The sequence below is a fragment of the Chiloscyllium punctatum genome, chromosome 50 (assembly GCF_047496795.1).
Source record: "Chiloscyllium punctatum isolate Juve2018m chromosome 50, sChiPun1.3, whole genome shotgun sequence".
Lineage (NCBI taxonomy): Eukaryota > Metazoa > Chordata > Chondrichthyes > Orectolobiformes > Hemiscylliidae > Chiloscyllium > Chiloscyllium punctatum.
Window position 1 is genome coordinate 34305781 of NC_092788.1, and position 7504 is coordinate 34313284.

General features: G+C 54.3%; 1 pseudogene; it reads left to right on the forward strand.

Moving 5' to 3' along the window:
- The first annotated feature begins 373 nt into the window (after positions 1 to 373).
- Positions 374 to 6762, forward strand: LOC140470044 (rano class II histocompatibility antigen, B alpha chain-like; annotated as a pseudogene).
- The last annotated feature ends 742 nt before the right edge of the window (positions 6763 to 7504 follow it).

Sequence of the window (7504 nt, forward strand, 5' to 3'; positions counted from 1 at the left end):
GCCCATGCCAGCACTCGGCCTGGAGCTGTGTGTCTTTGTCGAAAGTATTTCCTAATGTCTGAAGGTTCCGAAATCCATTTTAATTCAGTCAGTCCCAGCAGCCCCTGGATTTTGGTTATCCCTCACCTCCCTCCAAACACTGACCACCCCCCCCCCCCCCCCCAGTTACTGCCCCCTTTACAAGGAGGAAAGGATTCTTCCCTCAGAATGTTCGACAGCTCCATCAGAAACCCCAATCCCCCTCAGCCTTCCCAACTCAAAGCAAATCAATCACAGCCCATCCACACTCTGTGTCGATGCGCTGAGTGCAAGAGGTCAGCTCGACAACTGGACTCTTGCTGTGCGGTTTGGGAGGGTCCCTCCCAGAATCGGAATGGTCGTCCCGTCTCAGGGCACGGGGAATTCCGGAGAAGGTGACTCCAGATCGGATCAGAGTCTGGTTCCGCGCTCAACGCGAACAGGGGAGAGTCACAGTTTGTGTGTGTTTGCACGTGCATGTCAGTGTGTGAGTGTGAGTTAGTGTGCGCGCACGTGAGTGTCTCTGTGTGTGTGTGCGCGCAAGTGTGTCTGTGTTTGTGCTCAGGCGAGTGTGTATGTGTGTGTGCACGTGTGAGTGTTTGTGTGCGCAGGCAAGTGTGTCTGTGTGCACAGATGCTGCCTGAACTTGCTGTGCTTTTCCAGCACCACTCTAGTCTAGACCCTGCACGGGTGAGTGTGTCTGTGTGTGTGTGCGAGTGTGTATGTTTGTGTGCATACGTGAGTGTGTGGGTGTGCAAGTGTGTATGTGTGTACACCTGTGTTTGATTGTGTCAGTGTGCGAGTGTGTACGTGTGAGTGTGTGCGCGCGAGATATGCCTCTGAGGAACTGTCTGTGTGCGCGCGTGTGCGAGAGTGTTTTGCACGTGGGCGTGTAAAAGAGAGTGCGTGCGTGTTTGTCCGCCGACCAACGGTGCGCCCGACAGGGCTGCACTCCGAAAGCTAGTGCTTCCAAATAAACCTGTCAAGGCTATAACTGGTGTCGTGTGACATCTGACCTTGTGCCCCCCAGTCCAAGACCGGCTCCTCCGCAACACCGAATTCACCCTGAGCAGTGGTTGTTCCCCTGGATTCTGAATAAAATCAGGGCCCCCAGCTGAGAGTTTCCCTGTCCCCGTTTTAAAGATTTCTTCTGTCGCTGCCTGTCAGTTGATTCCGACGAAGGGCTTTTGCCCGGATTTCGAAGCTCCTCGGATGCTGCCCGAACTGCTGCGCTCTTCCAGCACCCACTCATCCAGAATCTGGTTTCCAGCGTCTGCAGTCATTGTTTATACCCAGTTTTGTTCCCTTGTCCAGCCCCTCCACGTCCTCTTGGATCCTGCGGAGGGTAACGTGGACAATAGCCACGTTTGTGAGCCCTTGGCTTGTCGCAACGCAGACTCTGGTTACGACTGCAGGCTGCCTCCTTGTCTGGCAACTGAGGGTTGAAGGAGGTGGGAGAGACCAAACGTTGGCAAGAGCGCGCTGACCGACTTGAAACGAGGAGCTCCTCCATCGCCAAGCCCTAACCACCCCGACACTTGGAGGAGGAGCGCCTCGCCGTCCCCTTTGGGACCCTCCAACCACTCAGGAACGATGTGGATTTCACCCGTTTCCTCATTTCCCCTGCCCTGGCAACATCCTTGTAATCTTTTCTGAACCCTTTCAGGTTTCGCAACATCTTTCCGATAGGAAGGAGACCAGAATTACACGCGATATTCCAACAGTGGCCTAACCAATGTCCTGTACAGCCGCAACATGACCTCCCAACTCCTGTACTCCATACTCTGACCAATAAAGGAAAGCATAACCAAACGCTGCCTTCACTATCCTATCGACCTGCGACTCCACTTTCAAGGAGCTAGGAACCTGCACTCCAAGGTCTCTTTGTTTAGCAACACTCCCTAGGACCTTACCATTAAGTGTATAAGTCCTGCTAAGATTTGCTTTCCCAAAATGCAGGCCCCTCACATTTATCTGAAATCAGCTCCATCTGACACACTTCAAATAATGTTGATCATGATTCGGATAACCCCTACAAAGTCCTAACCTAAAGGCCGCGTTCTGTCTAGTTAAATATCACTCAGCACCAAATTCGAGTCCAGTAGCTTTGATTTGGAAGCACTAACGTTTGGAGCCAGCTACCTAACAAAGGAGCAGCACTCCGAAAGCTAGTGCTTCCAAATAAATTTGTCGGATTATAATCTGGTGTTGTGATTTTTAACTTCATTTACCCCAGAGTAAAACCGGCCCGGTTTAATCAGGAAGGGGAATCGAGGGGTTTATATTCCAGGCTGAGGGGTTTAATCGGGGAAGGGGGAATCGAGGGGTTTAACCGGGAAGGGGGAATCGAGGGGTTATATTCTGGGCTGAGGGGTTTAACCGGGAAGGGGAATCGAGGGGTGATATTCCGGGCCGAGGGGGTTTAAGCAGGAAGGGGAATCGAGGGGTTATATTCCAGGCCGAGGGGTTTATTCGGGAAGGGGGAATCGAGGGGTTTATATTCTGGGCCGAGGGGTTTGATCGGGAAGGGCGTAGGTACATTGCTGTGATCTGTATGTGTTGCTCACAGAACAGTCCTGGTCCCTGTCCTGGGGTACACGTGAACTACACTACATCAAATCGAAACTGGTGGTGGGAGTAAGTGCGGGTTGCGCAGAGGGATAGCGACAGATCAGCGGGGCAAAAGTTCGCCCCGTAGAAACAGGGCGGGGGAAAATGCACTTTGGCAGGATGGCGAGAGGGGGCTGAATATTGTTTAAAATGGGGACGTACTGCAGAAGGTGAGAGAGAGGCCCTTACCTGGTTAACTCAGTGCACTGCTTCTTGAGGTGTATAAAGTGACAGAGCAATAATTAGTGTGGGGGGGGTTGCTCGAGTCAACGTTTGGAGATCCATCATAGTCCGTGTTACGAACGCCAGTGTGCGATGTTCTTCCCCCCCCCACACCCCCCCCACCCCCTCAGAGCTGGAGCGTGTCATGGCCAGCCTGTACTACAGTTACACGCGGGACGCCAAAAACAACGTGGACATCTTCAATGTCAACTCCATCCCTTCCTGTTCTTCGACTTCGGGAGGCGCTCTTCGTCTTGAACGGGGCGGTGACGGACGGGCTGAAGGAGCTCGGCCGGGACGAAGTCACCTTTTACACCGAGCGGGCCCGCGATTTCTCGGCTCGGCTGCAGGCCGTCACGGAGGAGCTGATCAAGCTGACCCAACGCCACGCCCATCGTGAGCAGTGAGTCCCCGCTGTGAGCGTCCGAAGCGCGGCAGGGGGGACCGAGCAATGGGGCGAGGGCGAGTCGGGGGGGGGTGCCGTACCCGTCAGAGTTTGGGACAACGAGAAACGGGGAAGGGGGGGGGTGAGATGGGGAGAGGTTGATCCCCCCCCCCCCCACCCCCAATCCCCCACCACCCACCAACGTCGTGTGGGAGCCTCTCGGATCCAGAGGGGGCACCATCTCCGAGTAAGGTCTCACCCGCAGAGAGGGGGAGGAAATTCCCCATTCTCCCATGGGAGGGAATCTGTGGGATTCCTTACCCCAGAGTGTTGTCCAGGTCACTCAAGGCTGAGATGTTTAATCAGGAAGGGGGAATCGAGGGGTTATATTCCAGGCCGAGGGGTTTAATCAGGAAGGGGAATCGAGGGGTTATATTCCAGGCTGAGGGGTTTAATCAGGAAGGGGAATCGAGGGGTTATATCTTCCAGGCTGAGGGGTTTAATCAGGAAGGGGAATCGAGGGGTTATATTCCAGGCTGAGGGGTTTAATCAGGAAGGGGAATCGAGGGGTTATATTCCAGGCTGAGGGGTTTAATCAGGAAGGGGAATCGAGGGTGATATTCCAGGCCGAGGGGTTTAATCAGGAAGGGGGAATCGACGGGTTATATTCCAGGCTGAGATGGTTAATCAGGAAGGGGAATCGAGGGGTTATATTCCAGGCCGAGGGGTTTAATCGGGAAGGGGAATCGAGGGGTTATATTCCAGGCCGAGGGGTTTAATCGGGAAGGGGAATCGAGGGGTTATATTCCAGGCGGAGGGGTTTAATCAGGAAGGGGAATCGAGAGGTTATATTCCAGGCTGAGGGGTTTAATCGGGAAGGGAAATCGAGGGGTTATATTCCAGGCTGAGATGGTTAATCAGGAAGGGGAATCGAGGGGTTATATTCCAGGCTGAGGGGTTTAATCGGGAAGGGAAATCGACGGGTTATATTCCAGGCTGAGATGGTTAATCAGGAAGGGGAATCGAGGGGTTATATTCCAGGCCGAGGGGTTTAATCGGGAAGGGGAATCGAGGGGTTATATTCCAGGCCGAGGGGTTTAATCGGGAAGGGGAATCGAGGGGTTATATTCCAGGCGGAGGGGTTTAATCAGGAAGGGGAATCGAGAGGTTATATTCCAGGCTGAGGGGTTTAATCGGGAAGGGAAATCGAGGGGTTATATTCCAGGCTGAGATGGTTAATCAGGAAGGGAATCGAGGGGTTATATCCAAGCCGAGGGGTTTAATCAGGAAGGGGGAATCGAGGGGTTATATTCCAGACCGAGGGGTTTAATCAGGAAGGGGGAATCGAGGGGTTATATTCCAGACCGAGGGGTTTAATCAGGAAGGGGGAATCGAGGGGTTATATTCCAGACCGAGGGGTTTAATCAGGAAGGGGGAATCGAGGGGTTATATTCCAGGCCGAGGGGTTTAATCGGGAAGGGGGAATCGAGGGGTTATATTCCAGACCGAGGGGTTTAATCGGGAAGGGGGAATCGAGGGGTTATATTCCAGGCTGAGGGGTTTAATCGGGAAGGGGGATCAAGGGGTTATATTCCAGGCCGAGGGGTTTAATCGGGAAGGGGAATCGAGGGGTTATATTCCAGGGTAAGGGTTTAATCAGGAAGGGGGAATCAAGGGGTTATATTCCAGGCTGAGGGGTTTAATCAGGAAGGGGGAATCGAGGGGTTATATTCCAGGCTGAGGGGTTTAATCAGAAAGGGGAATCGAGGGGTTATATTCCAGGCCGAGGGGTTTAATCAGGAAGGGGGAATCGAGAGATTATATTCCAGGTCGAGGGGTTTAATCAGGAAGGGGGAATCGAGGGGTTATATTCCAGGCTGAGGGGTTTAATCAGGAGAGGGAATCGAGGGGTTATATTCCAGCTGAGGGGTTTAATCGGGAAGGGGGAATCGAGGGGTTATATTCCAGGGGTGAGGGGTTTAATCAGGAAGGGGAATCGAGGGGTTATATCCAGGCTGAGGAGTTTAATCAGGAAGGGAGAATTGGCCGTGCTAAACTGTCCCCGTCGTGTTCGGTTCGTTAGTCGGAGGGAAAGGGGTCTGGCCGGGTTACTCTTCGGGTGGGGGTCGGTGTGAACCTGTTGGGCCGAAGGGCCTGTTTTCCACACTGTCGGGAATCTTAACGAGTGGCCCTCCAACAGAGAAACCGATCCTGCACGTCTACACCAAGGGAAACCGCAGCCCGGGACAGTCAGACATCCTGTACTGTTACGCAGAGAAATTCTACCCTTTCGAGATTGAGGTCAGCTTCCTGATCAACGGGAGGCCGTTTGGGGGTCAGGTCAACTCATCCCAGTTGGTGGTGGAGCCGGACTGGACCTTTAACGTCCTGAAGTATATCCGAATAGAGCCTCGCGATGGGGAAACCTACAGCTGCCGGGTCAATCACATCAGTCTCCAGCAACCTCTGACTGAATCTCTCGGTAAGTTCGACCCAGTGTGAGCATGGACTGTCCTGATCCCAGGACAGACAGAGGGTTAACTGGACTCGGTAACATCTCCACAATGGGGACCCCCCCCCCTGTAAATACTGACACACTCCCCCCCCCCCTCCCTGGACACCCCCCCCTGTAAATACTGACACACTCCCCCTCCCTGGGACCCCCCCCCCCTGTAAATACTGACACACTCCCCTCCCTGGGACACCCCCCCCCCTGTAAATACTGACACACTCCCCCTCCCTGGGACACACCCCCCTGTAAATACTGACACACTCCCCCTCCCTGGGACCTCCCCATAAATACTGACACACTCCCCCTCCCTGGGACCTTTCCCTGTAAATACTGACACACTCCCCCTCCCTGGGACACCCCCCCCCATAAATACTGACACACACTCCCCCTCCCTGGGGACACCCCCCCCCCCCCCCGTAAATACTGACACACTCCCCCTCCCTGGGACCTTTCCCTGTAAATACTGACACACTCCCCCTCCCTGGGACACCCCCCCCCCCCCTGTAAATACTGACACACTCCCCCTCCCTGGGACACCCCCCCCCCCCCTGTAAATACTGACACACTCCCCCTCCCTGGGACCCCCCCCCTGTAAATACTGACACACTCCCCCTCCCTGGGACACCCCCCCCCCCCCTGTAAATACTGACACACTCCCCCTCCCTGGGACACCCCCCCCCCCCCCCCCTGTAAATACTGACACACTCCCCCTCCCTGGGACACCCCCCCCGTAAATACTGACACACTCCCCCTCCCTGGGACACCCCCCCCCCTGTAAATATTGACCCCCCCCCGTAAATCCTGCCTCACCCCACGGGGAGTGGTCTAATACCCGAACTCTGCCGATCAGTGTTTGCTGGTTACAGAACATCAGCTCAATGTTTGCTCCTTTACACAGATCCCCCCTCCCAGACGGGTTCACACTGGGATTATTGTCTGTGCTGTCGGTGTCATGGTGGGAGCTCTCGGATTTGGGATCGGTCTCTCCCTGGTTATAAAGATCCGCAGTCGGTGAGCATTTGTTGGTTCCCCATCCCTCCTTTCCCAAACCCTTCCTGTCTGAGGATCCAGACTGCTCCCTGCCCTTTCCCCCTTTTTATAGACAGGGGTCCGACCGACCCAAGGCAGTCCTGGAAGGAATGACACTGGGACAGAGACTGGGAAGGAGTCCTGAGAAAGGTCAGGGTGGTTCAATCCCCCTGGGAATGGGTTAATTCAAACTGAGGTGATACTGTCAATGAGGCAGTCGTACGGAACACTTCCCTTCCCTCTGGGTGCTCCGATTTCCTCCCACACTCCAAAGATGTGCAGGTCAGGGTGAATTGACCGTGCTAAATTGCCCATAGTATTAGGTAAGGGGTAGATGTAGGGGTATGGTGGGTTTGCGCTTCAGCGGGTCGGTGTGGACTTGTTGGGCCGAAGGGCCTGTTTCCACACTGTAATCTAATCTAACCTAATTTCCAATGGAAACCCATTGTGAGGCACTGGGATCATTCTCGGATATATCCCAGTCACTAATTACTCAAGATCTCACACAGACACTCAGGTAGACTCTCTCCCACACACACACTCTCTCCCTCAGATACACACACACGCGCACACACACACTCACGCAGTCAACTCCATCACACTCACACACACTCTCTCCCTCTCTCTTAGACACACACTCACTCTCTCTCTCTCTCCCTCTCTCTCACACACACACACTCACTCACTCTCTCTCCCTCACACACACACTCTCTCTCTCTCTCTCTCTC